Raw genomic sequence first — 18,251 nt, 5'->3', positions numbered from 1 at the left:
TCAAGTAAAACTAACTCGGCGATGATTCCGCGCCGTCCTTTTTCACCTGGCATATGAAAGACAGGCGTGAGTGTGAAGAGAGAAGGACAATGTTTGATTTTTAGAGTTAGGTGAGCTCTTAATTAAGTTTTTAATAATAATCATTAACGGCCGTTCCCAATATTTGATCTATCTCTGGTTTTTCCCTACTAGAGATAGGAATAGCTCACATTAGACATTAGAGCCATATAATTTATGTCAATTGTGAGCTATTCCTATCTCTAGTAGGGCAAAACCAGAGATAGATCAAATATTGGGAACGGCCGTAAATGAGTACGGCAGTAAACCTATCCGTACTCAGAGATATTTAATTATTACCTTTCTTTAATATAATGGAGGTAATGAAGAACCATAATATATTTTCGCATTAAATTAATAATTTTTAATAAATCATTTGCTCAATTATTAAGCTCTTCATTAAATTAATCATTGAATTTCTGCAAGGGCGGTCGTTAGTCTATATTTTACCAAATAGATAGTTTCTTGCAATATTTTTTTTATAATTTATTATTTAATATAGGTAATATAGGCAATAAGATATGTTTTTAAATTTATTATGTGAAATAACGTAAAAAAAAACAATTCACATTCAAACAATAAAAGTGCGTACAATATTTAAATTGTATAACGCATATTATGTCATTACTAAGATGCAAAGTTCGCCAAATGGATAACTGCTTTGACGAACTTTTGCATTTTAGTAGGATATCAAAACAATTTAAGTCCTCCTAGCGTAACATGAAAACAATTAACAATAACACTTAAACATTTGAGTGTATACGAAATAGCTTAGGCCCTCGCAACGAATAGTAAATACAATAGAAGAGTAAATTAAAACAAAAATGTACCCACGATGTGAAAACTAAGTGTGCGCGGTGCATTTCGCGGAGCTTTCATACTTTCAGTTGGTTGCTCAAGCTCAAAAAGCTCGTTATATTGCAAGGTTCAAACACTTACGGATTCTGTCGCGGAGCACTTTTATTCATCCCGACGTTTCGGCTACTTTACAGCGGCCGTGGTCACGGGTGGACTGAGGTGACAGGTAAAACGTAGTGATTATATTCTCTTTGGTGACAGGCGTCCAATTTATTGAAGTTCTTCAACTACCCGAAGATTCATCAATTTTGTTTGCGTTCCGATCTACGCAGAACGAACTTACAGTGTCATGAAGCCGAGGTTTCCTAGATTTGTGTTTTAGTTTATTTATCACTGGATCCCAACTAGATGGCAGCACCCAACCATCTTCGCGGTTAAAGTAAATAACCGCGAAGATGGTTGGGTGCTGTAATAAACTAAAACACAAATCTAGGAAACCTCGGCTTCATGACACTGTAAGTTCGTTCTGCGTAGATCGGAACGCAAACAAAAATTGATGAATCTTCGGGTACCTAGTTGAAGAACTTCAATAAATTGGACGCCTGTCACCTCAGTCCATCCGTGACCACGGCCGCCGTAAAGTAGCCGAAACGTCGGGATGAATAAAAGTGCTCCGCGACAGAATCCGTAAGTGTTTGAACCTTGCAATATAATGAGTGATACGAGTACTCGCGTAAACCTAAGAAATCATTATGTCAACAAGCTCGGTTCGTTTAGGCTATATTTATTTAGGGTAAAGCCAAACGAGCGTAATTTGTGAGTTGTGAGTTGCAGAATTCCGGCTGGCAGAAATTCTGCTGCAAAAAGTCATGTTTGATTCACACGAGCGTAATTTTGTGAGTCGTGATTTGTATGAAAAGATATTTACGCGACCAAAAATCTGCGACTCGCGACTCACAAATTACGCTCGTTTGGCTTCACCTTTAGGCCTCTGCGTGAACGAGCGGTATGGCCGCTACACTGGGAGATCACAAGCAATTATTGTATGTAACGATACATTAAAATAGCGCAGAGGTCGCGCCGTCATTTACATACAATAATTATTATTGTTTGTGATCTTGCGGTATAGCCGCTAAACCATGCGTTCGTTCTAAAGCATAATCAGGGTGAGCGAAGCGAGCCCTAGTATATCCCACAACCTTTACATTTTGTGGTACACTTTACGGAAAAACTATCACGCCTATTTATGCTTTAACATAGTAATTTTTATTTATATGTAGATGTGTTATTATCAGTCAGTCTAGGTCTCATAATATGTACCTAGATATGTTATCATTAGTCAGCCAAGGTGTGACGACGCAAAACCTCACAAAGCTCGGATTTTAGCTAGTTATTTTAAATCGAGCCTTAGGTATACTTTCGTTGCCTACTCGAGCCATTCTGAAGAGGTCAAATAGGTAAGAGAGTTATCGTTCTACGCTGTATTGTATTTCGATGAGCACTCGCAATAAAGTCGGCTAGAAGATGACATTACAAAGTTGAACTGAAATTTTATTTAAACGACTCTCGTAAACCGATATCTACGTCATTTGTACGTATATATATAAAATGTTTATGGGTTTAGAGTTAGGAGGATTATTGCTCGAGTTAATATATCAGACGTTTTTATAACTTTAAATTACCTACTTCAGTTATTAGTAAGTAAACAAAATATCATCTGAAAATCTGTTTCTATACTTAGAATTAGAAAAGATACTGGGACTTCAGAATAGTATACTTCTAAAGCCATTTCTCCAACCAAGAAATCAATAAAGCTGAATTATGTTACAAAAGAAATTCTAGGAGAATGATAAAGGATATTATCTTACTGAGAAAAATAATATTCGAGTTAATTGCAGCTCCAAGATTGCTGCTTATTGAGCCATATCTCATCTGGCGAATAAAAGTAAAAGGACAAAGATAAAATTAATCACTCTCATGATGCCCGTTCCAATTTCCGCAGAAAACGCCAGCGATATTTTATTGCTATACTTTAAAACTGTCATTTGCAGCAAAATATCTCTTCCGCGATTGTTCCTAGCTGCCTTGTTATATTAATTACTTGTTACTTCATTAGGATAACTAGGAGAAGCAGGTCTCTTGAAGTTCTTTAGAAAATACTCTAGTCTGGTCTGTAAAAAATGTATAGTAATTAGTAGAAAATATTAGTTTCAAATTGAATAACATTTTACTTGAAAAAAATTGGTTATGATTATGTTCTATTCTGTGGGACTGTCGTCAAATCATTAACCTATTACCAAGACCGTTGATGAGATAAACTGCTGAGAAAACAATGGGCATTAATATATTTTCAGTCCGCTATTAGTATTAATCTGGGGGCACGGGAGTGCCCCCGCCAAGATGAGCCAAGCGAAGCGCACAAGGGCACTACCTACCTTTTCTCGAAACATTTCGTCGTATTTTTGAACCCTCGTAACTTTGGTTTGAATAATGCCAGATATTTAGTAATTTTAATATATATAGTGACATGGGTATAGTTATTAAATGCGCAAAGTTTGAATATCGTAGCTATTATACTTTAGATTTTATAGGTGTCTAAAAACCCACAATTTGGTCACTGACTCACCGATCATCAAAACTGTTAGGGTTCTTCCTGAAGTCTTAGAAAGCTGAGATTTGGTATGTAACATGATATTAGTACTAAAACAACAAAAAATTATCAAACACAACTTAACCTTTATCCGTAACATTATAGAGCAAAATTAGGCAAAAAATTGTATTTTTTGTATGGGAGCCCACCTTAATTTTTATTTTATTTTAATATTATTATTAAATATTAAAGTAGACATATAACTAAGGACTTTGAGAAAAATACAAGTACCTACCTGTTGCCATTATTGATATAGAGCAAAAGAGGCCAAAAAAATCACGTTTGTTGTATGGGGTATAATATTAATTTTATTTTATTTTTAGTATTTGTTGTTACAGCGGCAATAGATATACATAATCTGTGAAAATTTCAGATGTCTAGCTATAGCGGTTCTTGAGATACAGCCTGGAGACAGACAGACGGACAGACATCGAAGTCTCAGTAATAGGCTCCCGTTTTTTACCGTTATGGGTGCGGAACCCTAAAAAATGAACTAAAAGAAAAAATAACGTAAACCAACTTACAAAAAGAAATGAAATCCCACCAAAAACATTTTCATGAAAAATTGTTGCCAAGATGAGAACATAATAATATTATAGTTCGTCGTGTCAAAAAGTAGTGAGATCTCATGTAGAGCCAAGTTTCTAACCTTACATACTCAGCCATAAATCTAAAAACCTTAATTTTACACTAAAGCGCGGCAAAATATTTGATAATAATATTATAATGTGTCAGCCGCACGAAAAGAATCTAAAAACTCTACACGTTAGTCAAAATCAGTGGCTTCGCCATTTTGTTATTCGTCAGGGCTTTGAACTAAATAATAGAATACCGTAACTAATGATAAATGGCCAGGCCACCGATTTTAACTAATGTGTAGGGTTTTTAGATTCTCCTCATGGGGCTGACACATTATAATATTATTATCAAATATTTTGCCGCGCTTTAGTGTAAAATTAAGGTTTTTAGATTTATGGCTGAGTATGTAAGGTTAGAAACTTGGCTCTACATGAGATCTCACTACTTTTTGACACGACGAACTATAATATTATTATGTTCTCATCTTGGCAACAGTTTAACATGAAAATGTTTTTGGTGGGATACATTTATTCTCCTAATAGCTATTATAATTATTTTACTATAAACGTAGTAGTTTTATTTCAATAAAATTATTTACTAAACCTTTCAGGGAATCTGAATTTGGAACACACAAAATGGCGGAGGGCGGCCGATGTAAATTTCCCTCGCGAAATGCGCTTCAAATGAACCAATTGATGTATGTGCCATTACCTATTCGCAACGCAAATTATGCATATTAGTATTATTTCTGCAATTCCATTTGTAATGACACAATTTTGTGTCATTTCCTGAAACGCTGAATACACTAAATAGCTGGTAGCTCCGCGGATTGTTACTGTGCTATGTGGACGCTATGTATTTGATAGGGAATATACATTGAACATAAAGGCTACGTGAATCAAAACTATCTGATACTAAATTAAAAAAAAGTAGAAACGTAAAAAAATTTAAGCCTGAAGAGGCTTTAATGCTTGCATCGTTGAAGCGATTTGGATGTTTATAAAAAGTTATGGCTATAGTTAAAGCTAACTTAACTTTGACCACAAAATTTGACAGATGTCTGTTGCTGGTCCGACAAGGCTTTAAATAAACGTGGGCGAGGGCTGGTAAAGGAGAACTGTCAAAAATGGCGTTTTTGTTTGAGATGACAGCGTTAGTTCCTTTTTTCGCCACGTTCATTTAAAGTCTTGTCGGCTCTATGGTTATGGTTAAATATGGCGTTCATTTTTGACTTAAACTAAAGATTTGACATTTTGCATTGTAGTTAAATTTACAGTTATAGTTAAAGTAAGTTGGTGCAACCCACCCTGAGTATCGGTCCTATGTTTCCAAAATTACCATAAATGCCTTTTACCTAGGATTAGTATTCATCCTGAAAATAATGGGCTGTTTTTGAGAACAGTTAAATATGAAAATACGAATTCACTGACACTTAAAATAAATTTAAGCTACATTTTTTTTTAAATAGTCACTCCTTCAACCTACTTCCAAACAGGCAAGTAACATAATATTTTATCTACCTTATATCTGTATATATAAAAATGGATTTTCAATTGTGTTAGTAACGCTAAAACTCGAAAACGGCTGAACGGATTGGGCTAATTTTTGTCTTAACATATTCGTAGAAGTCCAGGGAAGGTTTTAAAGTGACACGAAGTTCACCGGGACAGCTAGTCTAAACAATAATTATATCAAATCACGTCTAACGTATTAATCTCCGTATTTCCTACCGATAGGGGTTTGTTCCAGAGCTGTCGTTCCCTCAGCCGGGCTTATCGGTTCAGTTTCAACTGTCAAAAGTTACCGAGCGCCCGCCGGGAGGAACTTGACTGACAGCCGTCTACTACACGAGTTATTAACTGGAACTGTATAATTCTAACGTTATACAGCTATGCAGCTGTATACAGAATGTAACAAAACTATCCATACTAATATTATAAATTCGAAAGTGTGTCTGTCTGTTACCTCTTCACGCTCCAACCACTGAACCAATTTTGCTGAAATTTGGCATGGAGATACTTTGAGTCCCGAGAAAGGACATAGGATAGTTTATATCCTGGAAAAATGTACGGTTCCCGCGCGATAAATAAATTTTGGTGCAACGGAGTTACGGGCGTCATCTAGTAACTAATAATATTTTACGGTGTGTACGTGTTCCTTGTAGAGAGTTCACTGTGAAAGTAGCAGCGCTGAAAGACCAAACTTTTTTTACTTTTGTATGGGGAAACTCGTGACGCTGGGGCGCTTGCCCATACAGAAGTTAAAAAAACTTGGTCTTTCAGTGCTGCTACTTTCACAGTGAACTTTCTACAGAAATGTACACACCTTAAAGTATTATCACTCAGTTTTGTTGCAAACTGTATAATATTATGCAGTATACCTAACTATTGTAAGTATATTAATATTATTATATTATTACAGCTGTATCATTTCTAACATGACATTTCGCGTAGATAATAATTTACTGTCGTGTCCAAATTTATGTTTATCATATGGAGGTACATTTTACTCTAATTTGTAGTAATTTTAACAAAACTTAACTGGGTGTGGATATAAATTTCAATAGTAAAGTAAAGATTACTTACACAATATCGAGACATAAACGCGGCCCAACGATGCGTAAAATATTGGTATATTTTATTTCTATACAAACGTGTAACAAAATAAAACGTCTCGAGGGTGTGTATATTGTGTTCCTCGTAGAGAGTTTACTGTGAAAGTAGTATCGCTGTAAGACAAAAATTTTTACTTTTGTATGGGGAAACCCGTGACGCTGGAGCGCTTGCCCATACAAAAGTGAAAAAAAAATTTGGTAATTCTGTGTACATCGTTGCATTGCTTCTAACTACGTCTCATTTTAAAATACTGACCCTTAGGTCCAGAGTAGACAGAATTATAGAGTATGCCGACTTAGAATGAAATTTTTAAATTTGACGTATTATGACGAAAATCGTCGCTAGGGTTGTTATTACTTGTTACCTACGAATTTAAAACTATGACATATTCGATGGACGTGTTCCTCTTTGGTCGTATTGTTGTTTACTGTTTTGGCACATGCGATTAAAATTGTCCGAATCCAATTTTGAAATCTTTTAAATTTTAAATATTTAAAAATAGATTATATCAGCCAGCGCGAGGCACATACCGTTCATAATCCTAGTGAAACCCGACGAATTTGACAGATATTGAAACCTGTCCGTTTCTTTGCAGTCGAACTACTGGTAGTTATGTCTTTTGTGCTTAGGTCAACTTTCACAGGTCTAGCTTAAGGCCATAAAGTTAATATACCTAGCTCAATAGAGAAACAAAGGCCTGAGCAAGAGAGATGTCAATATCAGTAACACTGCGTGGTAAAAAGAGACATGTGATACATGACAGCAGCTCTCTTTTTTGACGTCCAGTCGGCACGTGCCGCACGTTGACAATTTAATCTCATAGAATTCATGTTCATAATGCTTGTGTAAGTGTATGCGTACACATATTTTTCACACAGATGAAAACCAATTTTGGTTTCGTTTGACAGCTCGAGATTGTTGCTCTATTACTAACCTAACCTAACCTAAGCAACCCGTGAAACAATAATATATTTTTGTTTTTCCGACGGAACGGAACTCACAATTTAAGATTCAAATCTGGCTGAATTCATTTCATATAATCATCAAATAATTAAAAAAATGTTTGTAATCTCAAACCTAATCACAATATTATTCTTGCAAACAATTTTTGTTTGTTTTGAAAGTTCGGCAAAACGTGAGATCATCATTACTGTATAACGTAATATTTTTAAAGCTTCTCTGAGGAAACAAATACAAAGTTTCCTAATAAATCCAGGAGATAAGTACTTCATAAGTTTAAAACTATTATTCTTAGTCCACTGCGCTTTCGAGAGTTCTGTAAAAGATTAACGCCGTAGCACGCGCAGCACAAATACAACAAGCGAAATGTCATTTAGCGATTACTTATGTCAAACCGCATACATTTTGATAACGAATTTCGTCATTGTTTTTAACGAAATATACTTTGTAGCTTGCGAGTTGCGTAGCATGATCAACTGTAACTTTCGTAGCATGATCAGCCTCGTAGCAGGGGTAGCATGGCACGCCGTAGCATGACAATCTGTAGCTTGAGGAGTTTGACCAGTTGTAGCTTGCGAGTTGTGTAGCATGATCAGCTGTAGCTAGCGTAGCATGGTCAGCTGTAGCTGGCGTACCGTGATAATGTAGCACGCGTAGCATGGAACGCCGTAGCATGACACTCTGTATCGTCTGTAGCTTAAGGAGTATGATCAGTTGTAGCTTGCGAGTTACGTAGTACAAGTATGATCAGCTGTAACTTTCGTAGCATTATCAGCTGTAGCAGGGGTAGCATGATGATGTAGCACGCGTAGCATGGCACGATTTCTTTCACCAAAAAGAGGAAGTTGGAGGGACTAAGACCCCCAACACTCTTCGGGAAAACTATTAAGTTTGCGGGTGATGTCAAATATCTAGGAGTAATCCTAGACAAAGGACTCACCTGGAATAAGCACATCGAGTATATTACGAAAAAGGATAGATGTGCTCCGGGTTCCTGTTGGAAGCTTGTCAGCTCTAAATGGGGTATTCGGCCGAAGGCAATGCTATGGCTATATGCAGCCGTAGTGAGACCGATTACCACATATGGCTGCGCAGTGTGGCATAAAAAGGCTGAACAAGTAAACTGTAATAAAAGACTAAACAGCGTACAGAGACTGGCATGTCTAATAATCACGGGTGCACTCTCGTTAACACCCACCGCTTCCCTCGAGGCCCTGATCAACTTAACTCCGCTTCCTCTGCTTGTTCAGATGGAGGCCAAAAAGGTGGCTCTCAGGGCCAGGACGGCAGGTAGGACGAATTGGGTCTCCACCCCATTTCGACAGCTGGAACAGTCTCTCAGTGCATCACCTATCATGGCCATGCCATCAGATGCCATGATCAAGGTGTATAGCTTTTCGAAGCAGTACCAGGTTTTTATACCTTCCAGGGAGGACTGGGAAAGAAAAATCCCAATCGATGTCCGCCCTAGCGACATAGTTATGTTCACGGATGGATCAAGGAAAGACAACCGTGCGGGAGCCGGATTCTACGGAGGCAGGCCACCAAAAGGCAAATACGCCTGTTTGGGGGAGTTTGCGACCGTGTTTCAGGCTGAAGTCTTCGCTATCCTCGGTTGTTCACTAGAAAGCCTGGAGATGGCCCTAGTTAATAAAAACGTTTTTATCTTCTCCGATAGTCAAGCTGCACTTAAAGCACTGACTGCCGCAGAAGTCTCATCCAAATTAGTTCTGGAATGCGTTGAGACGTTAAACATGCTAGGAAGGAACAACAACATCCGCCTAGTATGGGTCCCGGGCCACAGCAACGTCCCCGGCAATGAAACCGCTGACGAACTGGCTAGGCTTGGGGCCGAGAGTCTCATATATGGTCCAGAACCAGTCTGTGGTATAACTCCCAGTACCACAAAGCAAGTGCTCAAGGAATGGGGTCACAGACTATGCAGGAAGCAATGGGCTGAGACCCCTGGCCTTGAACACTCCAAGGCACTAATTCCTGACTTCAACAAGAAACAATCAGAATTAGAGCTCACCTTGGGTAGGAACCAATTAAGAATCCTTACCAGAAGCCTAACTGGGCACTGCAAGCTCAACAAACACCTAAACAGAATGGGTATTTGTAGCATAACGACTTGCAGATTCTGTGAGAAGGAGGATGAAACACCTATTCACCTTCTCCTCGACTGCCCTGCTCTACTACAGAGCAGGAACTGGCGCCTTGATCGCCACGAATACTCATCCACAGAGGAAATTTGTGGCACCAACCCCAACTATATCGTTCAATTTATGAGCAGTATTGGGTTGGGGACGGTACTCTAGTGCGAAGGAGTCACAATAGATCCTCATGGGTCGCAGTGACGTCAGGGCTACAGCGACCTGCCTTCTTTTTAAAAAAAAAAAAAGAAAAGCATGGCACGCCGTAGCATGACACTCTGTATCATCTGTAGCTTGAGGAGTATGATCAGTTGTAGCTTGCGAGTTGCGTTGCATGATCAACTGTAACTTTCGTAGCATGATCAGCTGTAGCAAGGGTAGCATGATGATGTAGCACGCGTAGTATGGCACGCCGTAGCATGACACTCTGTAGCTTGCGTAGTATGATCAGTTGTAGCTTGCGAGTTGTGTAGCCCAATATAAAACCATTAGACAAAAATGTAATAATGATACTTGAAAGTTATCCGCCAGCTGCGGGCTGCTAATATTTTAAATCACTCAATACCGCCGCGATCGCGACGACGCCAACAATAACCCATTGTCTCTTAAAACCCGCTCTGTACAATGCGCCCGACAAATAGGGGTGCGAGCTTACGTATTTGGGAATAAATAAAATGATGGATATTATGTCAATTATTATAATAAGTGACTATCTTTAAATGGTAGAGTATAATTAAGTTTGGCTTACTAACGGTGGTGGACATGCCACTTAAAAATATGCGACCATATTTAGAAAGTTTACTAGATGTTTCCCGCTACGCTAGATGCGCAATTTCAAACGAGATTTTTAGCTTAATTTATGTGCCCTTTATTCCTTTTTATATCCCAATGTATGTAGCAAATTTCATCCAAATCGGTCCAGTAGTTCCTGTTTAATGCATCCAAGTAAACTCCTTATTAAATCTAATATTCTCATTACCTCATCTTGCTGTCAAATAGACATTAATAAGCAGGAAAAGAAATAGATAGAGGTTTTCGGACTTGCTTTTAAGGGTTCCGTATTTTTTGTTCAGGATCAGTTATTTTTATAAAAATAAACAGTATTGTATTTCTAAAATAATATTAAAAGTTCGCAATTAAATATTTTAAGATGCAACATTTTCTATCTACAGCCATAGTTTAATGAAAGCACCCCCTTTTAGAGAACTACTTATTACTTTATTTACGAAGGGAGGGAAATGAATGACTGTAGTAATCACAGAGTAATAAACGCAGGACGTATTTTACATAAATTATGTAAATTACAGCTCGACAAGGCTTTAAATAAACGTGGCGAAAAAGGGAACTAACTATACCATCATACAAAAACGTCATTTTTGACAGTTCTCCCTTACGAGCAGCGCCACCGTCCACGTTCATTTAAACCCTTGTCGCACTGTAATAATTATTTTTGAAAGACACATAAAAATAGACTTGAGTACAATATGATGGCGGCATCTATAAAGCTCTGCTAGTTTTTCCTGTCTTCGGCTAGTCGTAATCGTAATATCAGGAGTAAGTTCATGGATTGGAGATGTCTCTTCACGTCCAAGCCGCTGCACGGATTATAATAATATAATAATATCTATGGACGCTTCACACCACGTCAGTCTGGCCCCGTGGTAAGTACCTGAAGGACTTGTGTTACGGGTACCAAACAACGGAAATATATTTAATACTTTTTATACTATACATATATTTAAGATTTTATTATATTTAATACTTTTTGTTCCGTCGGCGTGATTCAAACCCGCGACCCCCTGGCTTGAGCTACCAACGCGCTCACCACTGAGCCACAGAGGTCGTCAAATTATGCTGGGTATGTAGATTCCATGCAGTATCCTATCCTAAGTATCCTATACTGCTTTTCATCCCGGAAAAATGTACGGTGTCCTCTTCTCTCTCTAGATGTCCTCTTCAAAATTCAAGTGACTAATTTAAAGTCTCTGTAATTTACAGTCTGCGAGCCGCACTGTGTAAAGGGACAGAAGTTGGGTAAATAACAAATAGCCATTGTTTAAATTCTCGGCTGGCGGTTCCGTCGCTTGACGTTAATGGCGGTATTATGCTTCGCCTTAAGTGCTCGCGAGATAAGGCAAGGGGTTCAATTTTGTCAATTTCTATATACATTATACATGGTTTGTCGCTTTGAAGTGTTTGAATGTGGTAAATGGGGCGATGTGATTTCTTCATAAAATGGACCAGGACGCAACGTAGCGTCCCTACGCTACTAAAGTAACTAAAAATTCCTCAAGTGAGAACAGATGAAAATTAGATTAAGATAAACTTTAACTTCATTGTTCTATCAGAGAAGTTGATTCCTAGGCAGATGGGGGACCTACGTAGTTTGGTCGCGTTACGCCAAACCCAGCCGACTGATCACAATCAACATTGAATGTGACAAGATCCGACTAAATGACGTTGGTCTGTCAACTGCCTAGGAATCAATTTCCTCGATGGTACAAAACTAAACTTATAAAATATAAAAAACTTTAATATTCGAGCCGGCAGACAAATCAAATAGACAAATCTTTGCATTAAAAAGAACAGGAAACAAACAGATTTGTCGGTAAACGATACCTCAGCCTTAGCTGAGGTATCGTTTCTATCTTAATCTATCTTAATCTAAGTTTCTATCTATCTTAATAGATACCAATTATGCGGGTATCTTTATATAATTCATACTTATCAAGTTGCCAAACTAAACACAGTTTCAACAAATGCTAAAGCTGTATTGCTATGATTATTATTACCATATTTTGGTCTTATTACAATACCTCAAATAAAACATCTACATGCGGCACTAACACAGGTTGTTGAAAAATAAGTTGCAGGGACTAAAACGCTTTTGCTGTATAGTAACAAAGTAGCAATATTTTATATTGTTGCATAAATGACTGTTTGCATTTGTGTTATTGTTTAAAGTAATGTTAGTCAGAGTACAGAGTACAAAGCGCTTAGAATATGATTTGACTTGATTTCCTTTTCTGGCCGCTGGCTTTGCTAGACTAGAATAGAAGATTGGTACATTATTTAACGAGAGCAACATAAGTGCTTGTACATGATGTGGGGTATGAGTATCAGCGTTTTATCCGCTTAGCATAATAGAGGGCAGCTTTTGCACAACGAGACGATACAAGAGTTTTTCAAACTCTATCCTGGCAGATTTTAAAAGTATTTCTCCATCCTGATTCCTAACAGATACCTATTTAATTACGGTAGTAGGTAAATATATTATGTTTTAAAATTAATGCATCATTGTTGTGAACTGTGCGTTTAGATTTTATGTTTACAAATGCTTGTATATCAATTCTAGTTTCATACATTATTAGATGTTACTTTGAACACAAATATTATACTAGTGCTTTGGAAACAAGTGAATGAGCTAGAATCGGTGCAAATCACAATAAAAAAGTTTTTCTAGAAGACAGAAAATTTTCAATGGTCTTTTGAAACACTTTAAGTTAAAATTACTTACAAAATAAATGAAAGATCGCCCGCTATTACCATCACCATACCCTTACTTTTGCATTACATCTACTCCCGTTCTTGGGATACATATGGGAACACTTAGTTATAAAGATTTCAAGTTCCCACAAGTTTTGTATTGTAAGCAGACCGGTGCTGTGCAACTATCTTCGTTGTTTGTAACTTAGCTAAACGGGATAAAGTTACAGCTTGCTAGGAATTTGCTTAAATTGTTTTAAATAGTCTCTGCCCGTACATACATAAGGTTTCGTGTGACTTTTTGTGGACTTTTAGGGATAGTGTACACAGTGTAGTGAAGCGACAAATTGGCGTTGCATAAAATACCAAATTAAAATATCAAAATATGCATTTGTCATTCCAATTTTGTATCGCTATTATAAATCGTCGCGTTTGGTTTAAAACAATATCGTATATTATCAAGTATAGTATAGAGAAATAGAACAACATGTAAATAACTAATATTACAAAAGTTCCTTTAGAATACCTTTTTAAAGTTAAAACAGGTCAACAGTAAGCACTTATGATGTCATTTTCAGTGACTTGCACTCACTACAAATGGGCTATTTATTTCCAAAACTGGACAAGTGCGCATTGGGCTCGAGCGTAAAGTTTTCCGTACAAAACAGCAGACTTTTTTGGTCATTTGTTGTATCTCGTATATACAACGTTGCGTCCTAATAAACCTTTCCCTTATAAGTTATATGTCTATAAGTACTAGTTATAGATACAACAAAAATACGTGTCATTTTCATTTGTGACATTCATACTAATATTCACTCACAAACCGCTGAACCAATTTTACTGTTTGGTACAGCATTGCTTTGAGTCCCGGGAAAGGACATAGGGTACTTTTTATCTCAGAAAAATGCACGGTTCCCGCGCGATAAATGAATTTTGGAGCAACGGAGTTGCGGGCGTCATCCAGTTTATATTACTGTCTTATATTGTCACATTACTATTTTATTAATAATAAATTATATTATATTTAACGTGGGAGAGCCATGCTTCGGCACGAATGGGCCGGCTCGACCGGAGAAATACCACGTTCTCACAGAAAACCAGCGTGAAACAGCGCTAGCGCTGTGTTTCGCCGAGTGAGTGAGTTTACCGGAGGCCCAATCCCCTACCCTATTCCCTTCCCTACCCTCCCCTATTCCCTTCCCATCCCTACCCTCCCCTATTACCCTATTCCCTCTTAAAAGGCCGGCAACGCACCTGCAGCTCTTCTGATGCTGCGAGTGTCCATGGGCGACGGAAGTTGCTTTCCATCAGGTGACCCGTTTGCTCTTTTGCCCCCTTATTTCATTTAAAAAAAAATATGTGTCTGCGATAGAGACTGTTCATATTTGGCAGCTGCTAATCATAATGCAAATGGCAATAACGCGGCTATCCATTACGGACCAACGGCAAATAGGGGGCTACATACATTGATAATTAATAAATAAATACAACACTCTACTGACAGTAATGTTTGATGTGTTTAAAATTTAATATTCATTTTAATTTAATAAAGAGGTCTTTTAGCTTTAGACTCTACTGACGAACTTATAGATAAGTACAGAATCTTGCGGTTTTTTTTTAGATAGTGTTTCTTTGGAATTCCGTTTTCAGGATTACAGTAAGGACACTACGGAATCCTACAACAAGACCTTATATTTATTTATTTTACGAGCTTCGAAGGTTAACAAAGGTAGGGTAAGGTATTAAAGATTCTATTACCTTCGGCCCTGATGAAACGGTGATCGAGTCGTTTGACGCCGAAACACGTACGCCGAAGACGTCGCTATGTGTGGATGTGTAGGGAAAATCGAAAAAGTAAGGTCCTTTATAAGTAGGTGAGAAATAAATAGAATAGGTAGAACTTGTTGAATTTTACTGAAAACGTCGCTACGTGTGGATGTGTACGGAAAATACAAATCGAAAAGGCTACTTTTTCTATAAGTAAGTAGGTAAGAAGTAGATGGAACAGGCAGGTAGAATTTCTTGACAATTGTTGAGAGTCGAAATTTTTTTAAATAACTCATCCATTACATGTAATTCCAGCATCCATCTCATCCATTTTATGTAATTTCATAAAATTTTGACAAATATTTTGGGTTCAAGAATTGTTATATTATATACAGGTTTTGGTCTGTAGTTAATTATATTATATATACATTGAAGATGTTGATTAACTCCTCCGCCATCCCTAAAAAAATGCTGGCGCATTTATGGGTGTGGACAGCCAAGGGGTTAAGATAAATATGATTTAATTTTAAAATATGATTTAATTTAATATAATTTAATTCTGCTTAAGTCTAAACAAATCCAATCGTAGCTGTAGCCGACACAATAACTCAAGCTCCAAGTTTCAAAACTTGGTGAGCGCTAACTTTTAAATCGAATTTTGTTGTTTACAATTTATTTGTGAAATGTCATTTCAAAGATACGACTGAGTTTAGGCCGTTTTTCCACCAGAGATGTGCGAGGATGTGTTTGTAAAGAACCAATAAAATCGCTTCATTTACTTCGTCTCGGTCAGCACAGCTCTGGTGGAAATGGCTTAGCGGCGCGGAGCTAGATTTTTGCGCATACAAAACAAGGAATGTGTGCGAGAGATGTGTTGTGAGGAATGCGTGCGAGGGATGTGTTGCGAGAAATGTGTGTTGAGAATTGAGATTGATGTGTTGCTAGGTTTGCGCATACTATACCAGCGCATTTTTACAGCTCCGCTACACATCTTCGTAGGCTCATTTTCATAGCACAGCTTTGGTGGAAACACCTATGCTACACATTTTCACAGTACAGCTAGACATCTTCGCACAACACATTTCCATCGCACATCTCTGGTGGAGACGCAGCCTTATTTTGTTAATAACTACAAGTAATCTATAAATATAAAACTCAAAGGTGACTGACTGTTTCACATGATAGTGATCTATCAACGCACAGCCCAAACCACTGGACGGATCGGGCTGAAATTTGGCATGCAGGTAGATGTTATGACGTCCATCCGCCAAAAAAGGATTTTGATAAATTCCAACCCCAAGGGGTTCAAATAGGGGATGAAAGTTTGTATATAATAATACTTCTTAACGCGAGCGAAGCCGCGGGCAAAAGCTCGTTTAAATATAAGGAGGATGAAACTCTAACGTTACCATATATTATGACACATTTTACGCGAAGAATTAATGTAAATCTATAAAACTTTATGTTTTTGAGCAAAAATTTCCTTAGTTACTAGTATTTATTTTATTAACTTGGCATCAAAGCGAATGTCCAACTAAAATACAAAAACAAGTGATAGCAAAATACTAAACATTCCTATAGAATCAGTCGCTAATATCGTTAAAATTTTAACTACAATAATCTATTCAATACCTAAATTCTATTGTTTCTACATTTCAATGAAACGAAATAAATGTTTCGGTATTTAAAAAAATACATTTAACTGAACGAACTGGCACTCAATAGCGTTCTTAAGAAGACAGTGAACGCTTTTCAATTTGAATTGAATAGTCTGGAACCCCTTCAATCGAATATGGTATGTTTATTCGATTTGTAGTTTTCACTGCCACCCCGATTCCGAGATATATGCTTTATTAGGCAAATTATATACTTCTCTATGTGTTTGTTTCATAAGTACCTTATTATTGATAATATTTTATGTTATGTTTTTGTTCTTCTTAAAAAGTGACGACTTAGTAAAGAAATCGAAGGTCGTTACGAAACATAATATTTGGCTTAGATTAATTTTATTTAAAATAAAAACATTGATTTTATGAAAGCTAAATTAGATTTAAGAAAATACGGTAGCCTAAAAGCAGTTTATAAACTAAATAAGAAATATCTGCTCAAAAATTGTTGAAAAATTTAAATGCAAATTTATACACGGCAAAAGAAAGTAGGTCTCGCGGGCTCTAGAAAAACACTGAAAATTGTTGTACACTGAAGCTGCCCGTGTTATAACAAGATCTGAATTTAGTGCTCTTTTAAAATATAAAAGTTTAGGGTTAAAATTATAGTTGGGTTTTCTTTAGAACCTGGAAACTGAAAAGCTTACTTTTAAGCGGGAATTTAAAAGAAAATTAGTTTAGACACAGTTAGCATTAGTATAAATTTCTAGATAACCAGCTCAGCAGTAAACGCGGTTAAATTGCTATTTGCGGTGTGAAAATAATAACAAAAAAATTGGAGGTTGTACTGCTACAACGTCATTTTAGGACGAAATATAGAAATGAACCGGTTCTCAGACCCACAGGATAATGACACAGAATTTCAACACAATCAGTCCAGTCGTTTCGGTCGAGTTTGGGAACCAACACCGCAACACGAGAATTTTAAGGTGACTCCGCTGTTCCATTGCGCAACAAGCAATGGAACAGCAAAATGGAAAGGGCGTAAGCGATAAAATGGTTTTTGTCGCGTAATTTGAAAGCCATAAATACATTTCATATAAGCTATGGGCAAATTAAAGTGTATGCTTGAACCAATTTATGTACAAATTTTAGAAGCTTAAATCACTCTTCTCTGTTGGCAAAATTAGGAATCCATTTTTTACAGAGGTATTTTTAATTGATTATTCTGTGTTATAAAAGTTGACCAATCGTGATATGCTATGGTTAATTCAAAGACAAGTACATGATGAATACTGACAATTAACTTTAATTTCTTAGCTTTCTAAAATCGATATCACTACAGCCAAATTATCAAGACGTCGCCTTAAGCATTGATGTCAGAACTGCGTACATACTTTTAAATAGGATTTAAATACAACCACAATATTATAATATGTTCATTGAAATGCTATAAAACTTTGTCGACTTGTTGTCTGTGATAAGAGTTTTAAAGTTTGTTCGTTCTGAACTTATCCATGGATACAAAATTGCTATTGTAATGGTAACTTTTATACGCAAGATACGAACAGGCATA

General features: G+C 37.0%; 1 long non-coding RNA gene across 1 annotated transcript; it reads left to right on the top strand.

Moving 5' to 3' along the window:
* The first annotated feature begins 1,210 nt into the window (after positions 1–1,210).
* On the top strand, positions 1,211–14,195 carry LOC121728456. The gene is made up of 3 exons (XR_006035808.1): positions 1,211–1,294; positions 3,530–3,534; positions 14,185–14,195. It is a non-coding gene; the product is annotated as an uncharacterized LOC121728456 (long non-coding RNA).
* Positions 14,196–18,251: the final 4,056 nt, after the last annotated feature.

Source organism: Aricia agestis, chromosome 6 (genome assembly GCF_905147365.1).
Source record: "Aricia agestis chromosome 6, ilAriAges1.1, whole genome shotgun sequence".
NCBI lineage: Eukaryota > Metazoa > Arthropoda > Insecta > Lepidoptera > Lycaenidae > Aricia > Aricia agestis.
Note: the sequence above shows the minus strand (reverse complement) of the source record. Positions and strands in the feature narration are given on the sequence as shown.